This window comes from Durio zibethinus, chromosome 15 (assembly GCF_047325235.1).
Source record: "Durio zibethinus cultivar Kanyao isolate XHJ-2024 chromosome 15, ASM4732523v1, whole genome shotgun sequence".
Classification (NCBI taxonomy): Eukaryota; Viridiplantae; Streptophyta; class Magnoliopsida; order Malvales; family Malvaceae; genus Durio; species Durio zibethinus.
This window is the reverse complement of record NC_143176.1, coordinates 13,573,701-13,587,087: the sequence shown is the minus strand read 5'-3', so window position 1 is coordinate 13,587,087 and position 13,387 is coordinate 13,573,701. Positions and strand designations below refer to the sequence as shown.

General features: G+C 32.2%; 1 long non-coding RNA gene and 1 pseudogene across 1 annotated transcript; one reads left to right on the top strand and one right to left on the bottom strand.

Annotated features, from left to right (window-relative positions):
- Positions 1 to 7,138: 7,138 nt before the first annotated feature.
- LOC149514703 (uncharacterized) lies at positions 7,139 to 10,296 on the top strand. Its single transcript, XR_016328218.1, has 3 exons — positions 7,139 to 7,760; positions 9,196 to 9,333; positions 9,802 to 10,296. It is a non-coding gene; the product is annotated as an uncharacterized LOC149514703 (long non-coding RNA).
- A 1,674-nt stretch (positions 10,297 to 11,970) lies between these two features.
- On the bottom strand, positions 11,971 to 13,186 carry LOC111302377 (ethylene-responsive transcription factor ERN1 pseudogene; annotated as a pseudogene).
- Positions 13,187 to 13,387: the final 201 nt, after the last annotated feature.

Genomic DNA, 13,387 nt, shown 5'->3' with positions numbered 1-13,387 from the left:
TTTTTTCTTATCTTTTTTTTTCTTCAAAGCTTTACCCTAAGGAATTTGGGTCAAATTTGTCCTAAATTTATTTTTGAAAACTCATCAAAGTTAAATAAATGTTGGATTCAAACTGGGTTGGATTTTAAAGGCCTTATAACTACCTAGATTCTATCCAAATAAAATCAGGTGCCTACAACCTTTAATGTTGCATATGAATTGATTAAAAACATGGCAATCAATAACTGTTAATGGTTTAATCACAGGTAACATCATAGGAAAGCCTTAGGAGTAAATGAGCTTACTGAGATTACAACTTTAATTGCTAAGTTAAAGTCCCTAGCCAGTTGAGAACCTAAACTTGAAGCTGACACATTTTGAGCCCAATCCTAGTTAGCCAAAACCTATTCAAAGTTCTTTCACTTGTTGCAAAGTTTGTGGGGGAGGTCATGCATGTGATTCATGTTCTAGTCAGACTGAAAGTGTCCATTACTTAGGTCAGAATACTAGGCAACCTAATAACCCATATGCTTCTACATACAATTTTAGATGGAAGAATAATCCAATGTTTTCTTGAAACCAAAATCAAAGTCAAAATCTTGTTCTTGTTCAATCTACTCATGCTACCATTAGTTTCATCATGTCAAACCACGAAATCCCATTGGTTTTCACCATACTTCATATCAGTAGTAGAACCCACATCCATATACCTCTCAATATCAACCTTTGTCACCTTTTAAAAAGAAATCTTTTGTTGAAGATCTTTTAAGCTCCTTGATCAAAGCCTAGACTTCTTTCATATAGACATTATGTTTCACAACCAAACTACATCCATTAAGAGCCTAGACACCAAGATAGGATAACTAGCTACTCTTTGCAAAGGCATGATTGGTTTAACCATTGGTTTGGTTTTAAAAGATGGTTTAACGTTTAAGAGGTGGTTTAGGGTTTGAAAAGTGGTTTAGGGTTTCAAATTTGGGGTTTCATGGGAATTTAAAGTTTTATGGAATTATGCATGTGACAATTACAAATTATAAAAATGCCATTAATGATACAAGTGACAAAAGCATGGCATGAGAACAAAATAATTATAAACCTAGGTATTTACAAAACTAAATCACAAACAAGTTGCCAATGAAAAATCAAGAGATAAATGGATCAAATACAAAAAAACTTTTTAAATTTGTTTGAGCGTTCCACCACCATTTTTTTTTTTTTTTGTTCTTCAAATAAAACAACTAAACAACATAAAAAAATCATAAAAACCATTCACTAAATCAACATTTTTCATTAAAAATTTGATCTAAAACCTTACAAAGATGACAATCATAACAGAAACACTTTCAAACACATGAATTAAAGCTACCTTTGGCCACAAAAATGGGAGCAAGTTTTGGCAATGCCATGGAACTACCATGGCCCTTCCATCAACTTATTTTCATTCCATTTAATTCAACCATGCCTTAAACACCAAGGCATTCATCACATAGAGACATTTCAATTACAAGATTGATTTCATTAAACATATGACAAACTAAAATACTGAGGAAATTATGAAATCAAGAGCATTAAGCAAACAACCAAGCGTGCATCATTATTTTACCCAAACTCATGCAAATAACAAGTAGCAAACCAATCATCATATACATAATTTAAAGTAAGAAAACATTCAAAGAAAGTGAAGAGGAGGTTTCACCATAATGAGAGAAATTTTGACCAAACCTCTAATTGGTTTTAATGGTGAATTTTTGTGTTTTTCTATTGCTTGATTTCTAGCTTCAAATGAAACTATTAACTACTTGGATGAAAGTTTGAATCAAGCTTTGAGTAAAAAAATTGAACTATAAAACTTTCAAGAAAACCAAAAAAATAGTAAAGAAAAATATGAGAATGTTTATGGAAAATGGAATGAGAATGCCAAGAATTGAATATGAAAAATGAAAGGATTATACCTTCAAGCTTCCTTCACAAAGATTTTTCACTTTTTTTCTTTCATGTTTTTTCTCTTAAATTTTTCTTCCTCTCTCCTACTTTCACGAGCTACCCAGCTCGCCTCTTCTTAATCTTGTAAAAAATGTGACTTCCCCTTTTAAAAAAGATAAAAAAAAAAAAAAGATCTTCTATGTAATTGAATCTTTGGCTTTCGGATTCAAACTTATCCAAGGGTCCATATTTCACCCTTGTTTTAAATTCAAATAGCCAACATTAGCCATTGGATCAAGATTCCCAATGTGATCTAATGATCTAGATTGTTTACTACCAAAGACATGATTTTTAAAGCTCTTGGATCAAATAAAAAGACCATTTTGCTTCTAATATAAAAATTTTTGTTTTTGGAACAATTTCTTAAAAATCAAAGCTACCGTGTTCGTTTTTGGAATTTTAGTGCACTAAAAATTATAAAATAATATGAAACTAAAATCTAAAGTGTTTTATGAAAATCTAACATTGGGAATGTCAAATTATGAAATTACTCCTAAGAGGTATTTTGATAATTTCACACATTCCAAGGTACTAGTATAGTTTTGAATGCATAAACAATCATCTAATATTATAAAAATGTGATCTGAAAAGTTTCACAAAAAATTAACCTCAGAAAGGTCACATTACGAAATTACACCCAAAGGCGTTTTCGGTAATTTCTCCTCTCAAGGTATGATCTAGGTTTTCAACATTCTAAAAATCATCACATAATATTTAATAATGATTTGGAGTGTTTTACGAAATTTTGACCTCAAAAAAGTGAAATTATGAAAATATCCTTATGGGGTATTTTAGTAATGTTGCACCTCCCAAGGTGCGATCTGGGTTTTTAATGCATTAAAAATCATGAAAATATATTCAATTATGATCTAGAAGTTTTCATGAATATTCGACTTCGAGAAGGTCAAATTATGAAAATACCCTAAGGGCATTTCAGTAATTTTACACTTCTCGAAATGTAATCAAAACTTTTTAGTGCTTTAAAATCATAAATTCCAATCTTAATCCACATTTATTCCAACTTGATTGTGAAATTTGAATGCTAGCTCGAGTTCTATATGTTTTGACCAAGTTTGATCAATTTTGACTTTGTTTGATCAAGTTTGACCAAGTTTGATCAAAATTGACTTTGGGGCATTTGAATCAAACTGGTCTCAAATTTAATTTTAGAAACTTGTCAAAATCCAAGAAAATGTTAGATTTGAATAAGGTTGAACTTTAAATACTTTACAAATCATCAAGATTTTACTTAGACAAAATTAGGTGTCTACACATTAGAGCAGATGTTTACCTATGCTAAGTTCATGAAAGACATTATCTTTAAAGAAGGAGATTAGATGATTATGACACAATGGTACTCATTAGTAAGTGTAGTTCACTTATTTAGAAAGGACTTCCTACAAAGCTTAAGGACCTTAACTATTTTACCATTCCTTGCACCATTAGTAGCATGTCCTTTAATGAGACTTTATGTGATTTAAGTGTTAGTATTAATTTGATGCCCTAGTCTATTTTTAAGAAGCTTGGCATAGGTGAAGTGAGGTTTACCTTTGTTACTCTACAATTGGCTGACCATTCATTGAAGTATCCTAAAGGGATAATAGAAGATGTACTGGTTAAAATGGATAAATTCATTTTTTTTTTTGCTGACTTTGTGATTCAAGACATGAAATAGATAGAGAGATGTTTTTAATTTTAGGAAAAACCTTTCCTTGTTATAGGTAGAGCACTTATAGATGTCCAAAAAGAAGAGTTGTCTATAAGAGTTGTCCCAAAAGCACTTATAATGTTTTTAAAGCTTTACCATTCCCTTATGACTCCAATAAGTGTTCTATAGTAAATACATTTGACAAAGTGATTGCTGATGTTTCTGATGTTGAGCATTAAGGTGATACTCTCCAAAACCTCTTTAATGATAAGCGTGTAGGGGAGAATTTAGAGTCTATTCATGTTGTGCACTCATTTACATTTCCATTAAAGCTTATTAGTAGCATTGAGCCATTAGTTAAGTTGTTGTCTCCTTTCGAGGTTCTTAATCCTTTTGCTAAGACACCACTTGTGCATGCAATGTCAATGAAAGATAATTTGATGAGGATGAAAAGTTATGAAGAAATAGTTAGAAGTGATGACGAAAAAAAGAGAAAGAAAGTGTTAGTTGAAGAACAAGCCATTAGGGTACATACCTTAGCACATGTAGAGTCTATACCTTTAGTTAGTATACTTTTGAGTAACCTGGCAAAACTATACCTTTTAGCAAAACCATGGATATTTTGAGTACCTTTGAGATTCAACCTACCCCTACTTATTTTAGTCCTTTTATGAAGCAGGATAATGAGTTAGTTATTAATGATAAGATATCCATGTTGTTTGATTCACCTATCATTAAGAAATCTCAACTTAATCATACTTATCATATTATTTCTAGAAGAGAAAGTGTGGAAAAGATACAAAAAGGATATGATATGATTAATGTTGACGACATACCGATTGATTGAATGCTAAAGTCGAAACCACTTACCTTAGTCTTTCTAAGTGAAAGGTTCAAGGTTTTGTTGATAGATTTACTTTTACTCCTACTTGCCCATCTGATCCACTATTAGACCTTATTTTGGATGAGATGCTTAAGAGAGAGGTCCTTAAATGGTTGGATTTAACAATCAAGTTTTGAGTGATCACTATGAACATATAGTGTCGAACTTATTTTGATAGTCTACCAATTGACTTTAAATAAAATGCTTCTTATGAGACAACTCAATCTTTACTTTTCATGTTATTTCTTTTTGCTTCTTGTGTTACTTTTATTCATATTTTATGTTGTGTTAATTTGCTTATTTTGTTGTTTTGCTTATATTTCCTTGTACATATTGATGTTTGTTCTTGTTGTGGGTATTTTCTTTTGTTTTATAGGTGAATAAAAGCTTGATAACTAGGAGTACCAGGTTTGGATAGTTGCACTTTACATTAGCTCAGCATGTTTCCAAAGATAATAGAGGAGTTCCCTTGTTCCTCTTATGTGCTTTATTTCTTTATATTTACATAATGAGGACAATGTGTTCTTTAAATTTGAGGTATGGGAAAATTGTTCAAAATTTTTGCAAAATTTTTTGAATTTTCCTTGAGTATTGCCTTGAAATTGAGCTTGACATATTGTAGCTTAATCATTAGTGTGCTTTCTTTAATTAATTTTTTATGAAGCCAATGATAGCTAGAGATTGAGAATGAATATAGCTTTAGAAAAAGATTAAATATTATGTGAAATATGATATTATGCTTAGGTTTATTAACCTCTTAAGTTTTGCCTTGAAATTGACCTTGACTTGTTGTAGCTTAATCATTAGTGTGCTTTCTTTGATTAATTCTTTATGAAGCCAATGATAGGTAGAGATTGAGAATGAATATAGCTTTAGGAAAAGATTAAATATTATGTGAAATATGATATTATGCTTAGGTTTATTAACCTTTTAAATACGAGTTTTCATTGTGAGTTAATACTTTAATCATTGAATTACATTTAGTTTGAGCCTTTGAAGCTAACCTTATTTTTATTCTTTTATAGTCACCTTATTTGAGCCTAATCATACCTTTTTTTTGTTATGAAAGAAAATTATAAACCCGAGCCTTTGTTCTTTTATTCTTTATCTTTTGGTCCCTTACCCTATATGTATAAGGGTTTTCATGCATCACGTTTGAGCTATGCATTATTAAAGAGAAAGTGTGGAGCTTGGAAAAATAATGAAAAAGAATAGAAAACAAAAGAATGTAAAAGAAAATAAGCAAGTGAAAAGAGCTTGTGTTCGAAAAGAAAAAAAAAATTGTGAAAAAGAAAAATAAAAGAAATAAAAGAATGAAAAGAACATAAAGTGGTGAAATAGCAAAGAAAGAAAAGAAAGGAAAAAATATGAAAAGAACTAAGTTTTGGAATGAGTCTTTAGACAAGCTTTAAACTTCTTTCCCTTGAAAGCTTATCCTTGAATGATCCTATGAACGTAATAAATTGCTAAGGTATTTAAGCCTAAAATGACTTTTATCATATGTTGACCTTAGTCTTACATTACAAGCTTATAAAGTCTTAAATGATCTTTAGTCATATTTTTATCTACATTAGTGGATAGAAATGTGACAAGTGAAATGCGATCACACTTTATTGATATTTGTTTTAGAATTTCTATGTTCTCCATGACATTATTAGATTTCATGAAATGATTTGTGAAATGTATTACTTGCAATGCGAACCATAATTAGGAAGGAACTTAGCCTAGGTTGATATTTGTAAATTAATTCATGTTTATGATTTTGCTTTAGCTATATCCATTAGTCAATCCATGAGGCATTCATGTTGAATGAGGCATTGAAAGTTAGTGATGATTCTTGTCCAATCTTGTTTTGCTTGAAGGCAAGTAAAGTTTAAATTTTAGGGTTTGATTGCATTAAAATTTTATTAATTTATCATATTTATAGGGCATTTTATGATGAATATTTGCTTGATCCTTGAAAAAATATGGCAAAAATACTCCTAATTACTTAAATATTCAATGTGTAGGTAAAAATATGAAAAATAGGAAAAATACAATTTTTGGAATCATTTTGGATGCATTTTGGTGCAAAAAATCCACCATCGGCCAAACCTAATGTCAACATTATTTAAATGCCATACTTAAGAGACTTTTCCTACCTTTTCCTTCATTACTTCATTTGCTTATTTGAGTTTTAAATGAACTTCAATTCAAGTTTTATTCTTCATATTTTCCTTATTCAAACATCATTTTTAGCTCATTAGTGTTTTGTCATCTATATAGTGAAGTTGCATGAGCTAGAATGGATTTAATGCATAGGTGTAGTTTTGGAGCTTCCATTGGAGTTAGAAATTTCTATATCTTTACAAGGCTAATTTGGCAATTCAATGGCTCTTAATTGGTTGGATTGAAGATTAAATGAAAGATGATTGGTGGCTAAAGTGAAGACAAGGATTCAAGCACAACCATTAGATGCATTTGTGATAAATAAGTTGAGATGATGCCATTTCTTGGATTCAAAAGGAAGGCCAATAGGTAGTTGCTTAGTTGGAAATTTGGTGGCTTGTAATTGGTTATAATTCTGACTTTTAAAAGCTCACAAGATTAAAGGAAAGAGCTTGAAGTAAAGTGAAGTGAATAGAAGCAAACTAGGAAGCTTATGAAGTAAGATTGGATGACATGAAAATATCTAGCTTATGTGGCATCCTAGCTAGCTATTTCTTGTAATTTGATTGGTTGAAACACATCATCCTTGGCCTATAAATATGAGGGATGGTCTGCCAAAGAAAGGAGTTTTTTGGCATTTTTAGATTTTTTTTCCATTTCTTGCATTTTACTTTCTTGTTAATTTTCTTTCTAGCAGTTTCCTCCTTATTCTTTTTTAGGGTTGTTTAGGAGAAAATTCTTTACATTTTCTAGCAAAATTGACTTTTCTTACATTTATTTTTCATGCACTTTAAGATTGAAGCAACTAAAAGTTCATTTCCTTTAAGTTATCTTGCACAGTTTCATGTTTTTCCATTGATTTCTCAATGCTATTTGGTAATTTTCTTCACTAAGTTAGTTGTGGTTTTCACATCAGATCTTATTGAATTCTTACGAGTTTTGATTCAATTTTTTCTTTCTATAAACTCTAAATTTATAGTTTTATAAATCTGGAAATTTTCACTTTCAAATTCATTCCACAAAATTTTCTAAAATTCTAGAAAGTTTCGGCTGGAGATTTGGTAACAGGGGTGACAATCAAGTGGTGACAGCACTTGAGGAGTCTTCCTTTATTGCTAGGTGATGGGTCCTCTCTTTTCTTACTTTGATCTTGTTAATTCATTTGTTTACTTGCTTAAATTCAATTCCTTACTTTAAGTTTGATGTTTTCTAAAGCTATTTGGCTAATTTTCTCTTGATTGTTTTGTTTTTCCATTTTTTGCATTCAGTCTTTGTGGAAGTTCATTAAGATTGTTAATGCATTGTTTTGTTTGATTTCTTTGTTGGATCTTGTAGTAAACTTGTAGATCTAAGTTGCCTTAGCTCAGTTTTAGTTCATTTGCACTATAGCATCATAGATCTAAGTTTTCATTTCAAATTTGATGCAATTTCAAGACTGAAGTTAGTTTTGGTTTTGTTGAATTATCATTTTTCCTTGCAATTTTCCTTGAATAACTTCAATTCAATTGTGTTTTGATTCATGTTGCATTGTTGTTTTTACATCTAAGATTCTATTTAGATCAATTTCACGAAGGATTATATGTGCATTTCATTTCAAAGTTTGACGGTTAGTTTGGTTATGTTCAAAATTCATGTTTTAATCTTTCACTGGCAGTTTGGTTGCACTTCTAGCTTTCTCATGTTCATTAGTTTAGATTTACTTTTCAATAATATTAGAATTAATTCCATGCAATTTAGCTAATGTTTTTCTTAGATTTCAAGTATGTTTTTTTTTTGCATTTAATAAACATGTTTTGGGTTATGTGTATTTCACTTCTTTGTTTTTACACGCTTGTTACGACTAACATAATAATACTTACTTTAATCGAATGAATTAACCTTAAATTGTGTGGAGATAATTGGTATTTAGTCTAAATTTTTTAGGTAATTTTTGTAAGAATGATATTTTAACTTAGGTCACTATTATTACTTAAATAATTTGTGCACTTATAAAAATTTCCAATCAAGTTTTGTTTTTTCAAAAAAATTTATGGGCTTTAAATCTGAAAAAAAAAATAATTTTTTTTGGGTTTCCTCTCTTTACATTCAGCTCGACTGAAAGTAAGTGAGAGTCATAAGTGAGACTAATTGCTATAGACTATCCAAAATGTCCTTGCTTAAATCAATAATATCTAATTTGTCCAAATTAAGTTTACTTTGTTGTAAATTGGAGACCCAATTTCTAAAAATTGAGCCGATAGGCATTGGGTTGGCTTTAATTTATTGGTTTACATGAGGGTAAAAAAATTGATTGGTAAACAAAAGTTAAATTTCTTTTATCATCTCACTTGACTAGGAGCCTTGATAATCAAATCGTTAATTAGATCCCACTACCTCTATCAAACCAGCTAAATTTCATCTGGAAATTTTGACTTTACTAAGTTCATATGGCCACTTGTGGATGACATGGCAGCGGGCTTAGTAGGGAATTCGCCCAATTTGTGGTAGATTTGGTGCTGTAGATCTCACCTATTTATTATTTATGCACTGAAAATATATTGATTGATAATAATAGGCAGAACGTACTAAAAAGTTTCCTCTTATCACAAACTCAATGAGAGTTATCGGAAAAGGAAAAACCGATGGAGCGAGGCTTTAAAGGTTGCTTTCTCTAAACGATTGAAAGAATGTCGCCGAGGCATTAAAGAAAAAGGTAAAATTAAAAGAGTTTTTTCTATTGCTCAGATAGTTTAAAATTTTAATTCTCAAAATGGGATACATTTAAACTTTATTCTTAAATAAGGAACTTTCATCTAATTGGATTCCAGGTCAGCATTGTATTCCATGTTTCTCCTTCCTTTAAGCTTATCTCTTCCCTGCAATCTAACTAAAATGCAACAAAAACATTTTATCTCACTAGCTTCATTATTTAAGATTTTCAAAATAAAAAGAAAAATCATATGATTCAAATTGGGGAGAAAGAAGAAGCAATCCAAATCTAAAACCAAAAAAAAAAAAAAAAAGGAAAAAAAGGTTATAAAATAAAATTTGAAGAGTTTTTTTTTTTTTTTTTAGGCAAATGGAAATTAAATTTTGTGATTTCATAATCATTTGTGGAAAATTTGATTTTTTAGTTTTTGAAACTGATGATGAGATTTTACCATGCTTCCGTGGGAAGTAGATTTGATAAATCAATGCCAATGGATTGGGGACACCAAAGATCGTAGAAGGGACAACTTCGTCCATGAAAGGAAAGGTATGAGACGTGACCACCATCTTCATCTCCACTTTCACAGCTTCTTCCTACGTGATTGTGTGAGAGAGGGGAATAGATCACCAATCAGGGGTGCTCCTTTGTTAAAAGAATGTCGTCGAGATTTGTACTTAGAATGAGAACGAGAGGATCAACGTAGTGTACGACAATGCAGAAGGGGAGATATATATTAGCATGGGTAGAATTTTTAATATTAGTTTACGTGAAGCTTGTGGTTTTTGTAAATCTAAGGAAGCGTTGAAAGGACAAGTAGGAATTAATTCTCAATATTTTTCTTATGATTTCCATTTCTCTAAAAACATTTGGTAAATTTGTAAAAGTTTACAGTTAAATTCATTTTATTTTGGGTTTGTTCTTAAAAAAGAATCATGATGCACACCCAAGAGAATTGCGTTTTCAAAGCCCTTTCACCATTTCATTTGTCTGCAATGAGATTTGCAACAAGTTTTATTGTTCTTGGTTGATGTTGCAGGAAAGAAATGAAAGATTACTTTGGCTCATTGACATGGAATCCAATTAGATCAAAATATCTTTGTTTAAGAATAAATTTTAAATGCACCTTTTTTTTAGAATTAAGATTTTGAACTATCTTAATTAAGGAAAAAACTGAAACTTAAAAACATACCATGTGATTTATATGACAGATTAAAAGTGATTTTTAAAATTTAAAACATGACACATAATCACTTAATTACAGTATCACCCCTGTAACGCCGTTACATAAATAGGCATGCCACACTCGCTAATCGTTCTCCTTCCACGCCTACTTCTTCCTTTTCTGTATTTCCTCCATTTTCTATCTCTGTCCGCGGCATTCTAAAAGAACAACACAACAGAAAAAACAATTCAAAGCAAAAATGCCCAAAATAGAAATATTCTTTATTCTCTATCCACCACATAGATCTCAACATCCTCAAACCACCACAGCTTCTACTCTGCCTCCACAAAGGCACAGACTTGAACCTCAACCCGACGCAATCTTAAACCTAAAATCACCAGCCAACCAAACGGTCCAGAACACAAAAACAACCACAATAAAACCCAACACCCGAACCACTATCATCAACAACACAGCCTAGGCGAAACCTCTGTCGCCACTAAACAAATGCCCACCACCATAATGTCACAACCATCAGTGTCGAATCCCTCTGTCACTAAAATCACCACCTCCAGAAGCCAATCACTCCCTCGTAACGCTCAGCCCTCCATTAGCACCAAATAAAAAACACTCCACACTTAGTCCTCTGCGAAATCCAAAACCTCCAATAGCCACCAGCAAAAACACCCAAAACATAAAAAAAAAAAAAAATCTTGCAAAAAAATCCAGAATCATCTCCAAAGGAGAAGCAACTCAAGGGTGCACCAAAAAAAAAAAACAAATAGAAAAAAAAAAAAGGAGATGTAGTTTCGATTTTGGGGCTAGAGGAGTTCTTTCAAAGGGTTTCTTTCCGGTTTAGAGTAAGGAGGGAGGAGGAACGGATTCCGAGAAAAGCAACATGATCAATTGTTGAAGGAAGAGTTTTATCATATCAAAATTGGGAATGAACATGTTTTGCATTTTGTTTTTTGTTTTATTTATTTATTTATTTATTGTAACTTTTGCTTACTGTTATTTTGGTCATTTTGTATCTAACAAGGTTACAAGTTACAAGGGTAATAACGAAAACATGACACGGTGGTAACGTGTTATGTTTTAAAGAAACGAGACCCTATCAATCCGTCCGAAACCGTATCATATATTTATGAGGTAAAAAAAAATGTAATTCCCTCCGAATGTTGAAATTTTTTAAGGGAAGAGTATGCATAAGAGACCTTGCAATATCTCTAACATGGAAGGCTCTTTACGGTTAGGAATCAATCATGAATGAACCTACCAGATATCTCTCTTTGGACAAATCATTCTGGGAAATATTGATACCAGGTTGTTTGTGCACCCTTCTAACAGGTTTCGGGTTTTATTAAGCATATTTTGATGTCAACTTATCAAAATTGGTTAACTGAGCATATTCCACGAGTTACAAGCAATAGTTATTGAGTATGGACTTGAAGAGATTAGAGAAGAAGGATCTGTGGAGCTTAACTGAAATAGTAGTAATTTTCATTTCAACTGTGAAAATTGTTGTTTCGACCTTCCCCAATAGAATTTCCTCCTACCAACACTAGAAATAGACATTCTCAAGTTACTCATACATCAGCACCACAGCTTCCAAACTTTTCCTTCCCTTAATGTACTTCAAATTTCATGGTAGAAAGAGCGAATCGGCTTGGGCAGAACAACTGGCAAAGTGTAGTAGATCCCAGAGAGCATCATTTGGATCATATGCATTCTCGAGGTGATTAACTCCATTCATTGCATATAAACATGCTGATATCTGTCTTTCTACCTTCAAGCTTTCAAATTCCAGTAGCTCTGGATCAATTACATCAGACAGAAGACCAACATCTTGTGGCAACTGCAGTCCTTCTTGGTTTAATGCAATCTGAGCAAACCCCGTTGAGGTTGGCCAGGATTGACGAAACTGCAATGTGGCTGGTTCAAGTTCCCCAAGGCATTTGCTCAAATCTGGCCTGTATGCACCATCAAACATCTGGATGACTTGTTTCACGGAATTACATGGAAAGCTATCATTGCTACTAGCATTACTGACACTGCTATTACTACAAACTATAGTACTTGCTTTTATCGTGGTTTTGTTGGAGTTGATTGTAGAAGTCCCTTGCCTTAAACTCTTCTTATGATTAAGGAGGTTTCTGATCTTCAAAGAGAGATGAGAATTAGTGGGAATATGAGTTGCAAAATTGGTTCGTGTGTTGGAACCCCGGAGAAGGCATGCAGCTTCATCATAAGGTCTAGCTGCTTCTTCAGCTGTCTGAAATGTCCCCAGCCACATTCTTATCTTCTGTGTTGTGTCTTTGATCTCTGCTACCCACTTCCCTGGAGGCCTCTGCCGTACACCAATATACTTGCTTGATCTGCTATTGTTTGCAATTCTTTCCTTGAACTTGCCATGCTTGGAGGATGAAACTGAAACACCTTTTTGCTGATACCTTTGAACTTGGTGTTCCATAGCAGATAGAGTGGAGAAAAGAGAGAAGGGGTTTGGTTCTTATAAACAAAGGGTTTCAAGTTTCAAGTTGTTTGAAGGTAGTCGGCAGGTTGTCTCATTTTGTTGTCAGCATGTCAGCTAGACTTTGTTCTATATTTAGTGACTGATTTCTCAATGTTGAGTTAGATAAATCATTTGATTAATCTGGAACATGCAAGCCATTTTCTCCAAATGAGAAAAATTATAGTAAGAGGCAGGGAGGAGTCGAGAGTTGAGGTTTCTCATTTCTATATATAGATATATATGTGTGTGTGTGTGTGTGTGTGGATATAAAGGGGTACGCGCGACTGAGCAGCTGTCCACTCCTCTTCATTTTCATTTGGTCAACGAGGAAAGGAACATGAAGGCTCCAAGGCATGACACTTGGAGATGATAGCCTCCGAGTA